The sequence below is a fragment of the Ochotona princeps genome, chromosome 19, assembly GCF_030435755.1.
Source record: "Ochotona princeps isolate mOchPri1 chromosome 19, mOchPri1.hap1, whole genome shotgun sequence".
NCBI classification, from domain to species: Eukaryota; Metazoa; Chordata; class Mammalia; order Lagomorpha; family Ochotonidae; genus Ochotona; species Ochotona princeps.
The window spans coordinates 42,123,683-42,125,625 of record NC_080850.1 but is presented as its reverse complement, the minus strand read 5'-3'; the positions used below and the strand labels follow the sequence as shown (position 1 = coordinate 42,125,625).

At 38.7% G+C, this 1,943-nt stretch overlaps 1 non-coding gene across 1 annotated transcript; it reads left to right on the top strand.

The window, feature by feature from the left end:
- Positions 1-674: 674 nt before the first annotated feature.
- On the top strand, positions 675-777 carry LOC118760640 (U6 spliceosomal RNA). The gene has a single exon (XR_004996903.2). It is a non-coding gene; the product is annotated as a U6 spliceosomal RNA (small nuclear RNA).
- Positions 778-1,943: the final 1,166 nt, after the last annotated feature.

Sequence of the window (1,943 nt, the reverse complement as noted above, 5' to 3'; positions counted from 1 at the left end):
GTCTCCAGTGTGGGGCCCTGAAGTGCTGGAACTTTGGGAGGCAGGTCCAGTGCAGGGTTACTGGGGCACGCCTGTGGCAGTGAGGCAGTACTCATGAGAAAGGCTTATTATAGAAGACAGAACCTGACCCTGAACCTTGCTACTTCCTTGTGCAGCTCATGGACAGTGGCTACTTCTCTCTCCTCTTGTTGTAACTCCACCAAGGGACCCCGTGCAGATAGGGCCAGCCAACCTGTGGCCTACAGCCTTCCAGACTGTGTGCTAAATTAACCTCCTTTTAGATTTTCCATTTTATTTTATTTTATGTAAGATTTCATGTATTTGAAAGGCAAAGTTACAGAGAAAAAGGGAGCGACAGAGAGAGCAAAATCAGAGTTTTCATTTTTCTTACTTCCTGTGGAGCTACACGTGACAACTAGGATAAAAATGACTCACAATAAGGAATCTCTCCGTATGATTATGATCATACGAAGAGATTGTTTAAACCTCAAAGTGATTGATCAAGGAGACATATTTCAGAACATTTACGAAGGAAATGGAAATTTAAATACGTAAATTAAAATCATTCTCACCATTGTAAAGCAAATTTAATTGCACAAGAAAGAAAAAAAAATACTCTGAGCAAAATGCAAAAGCGTATTACCTCGGCACAATCCTCACAGAGTTAGCTCGTGCCGCTTAGGCAGTGTACAGACCAAAACTGAAACGATACTGAGAACTTTAGCATAGTTCCTGCATAAGGATGACGTGTTAATTCCTGAAACAGTCCATATTTTTAAGATCAATAGCCCTTTCAATACTGTTTTTGCTACATATCGGGGGTTTCATATTTTTGTTTTTATTTTCACTCATTCACAAAAGTTTTTTCCTATTAATTTCTTCACTGACTCACAGGGCACATAGTAGCATCGTTTGCCTCAAGAAGGTTTTTGATTTTTCTTTTTTCATTTCTTCAGTGACACATTGGTCATACAGTGGCATGTTACTTAACTTCATGTTGGTGATAATTTTCAATGTCTTTTTCCTGTTGTTGATTTTGTTTTATGACTTTTCATTTGAAAGAATTTATAGTAACTGCATAATAGAGACTATCATATCCAGATGAAGATACAACGCAGTACGCAGCTCCATTTCCAGATCAAACATGGACTCCTAATACAACTAAATATAAACATATATGTAAATATATTTTGACAATAGGATGCTAGACTCTCTGCCACTGTCTGTACCTGCAATGTCAGGATACAAGTAAATAGCAGAATGATGGACTTATGACTGTTTATGAAGGACTGTACTGCTGTAATAATATTGGAGAAATCGGTTGGGGGAATGGATATTTAGGGAGGGGGTCAGGGAAATCGCAGAGCCCGTGCAACTGTAGCATTAAATAAATGAATGAAAGAATAAAATGAAAGCTTAAAAAAAGAAGAATTTGGTCCTGCTGTGTTGTGACAAAGGATCCTGTGGGAATAAAGAGGAGTGGGAGGTGTGACTTCAGTTGTCGCGTCTAGGTTTTGGAGAGGACAAGGGTCTACATGACAGGAGCTAAAGAAAATCACCACAACCATAATGCTCAACTTTGTGCCAGTTTTTTGCCCTGAGAGAGAAAAAGTCTTGCTGTATTTCGAGACCACGAATTCTTACAACAATTTAATCACAAATTCTTTAGCCAGAGGATAACCAAGTTAATGGTAAGAGGGGAAAGGGAATTGAAAGGGGGCTAGGTGGGGGTGGGGGTGAAGAAAGTAGTAACAGCATACAAGATTAAAGGCATTGACTTTGGAAAGTGCAAAGTCAATTTCATTATCTATTAAAATCTCCAGAAGGACATACCTGAAGCAAGAAAGACTTATTTTTCAGAGGTGGGATCTCACCAACCTTCCTGTAGCCCTTGACCCTAATCATCCTAATCAACTATGTAAAAATAATCAAAAATAAAATTA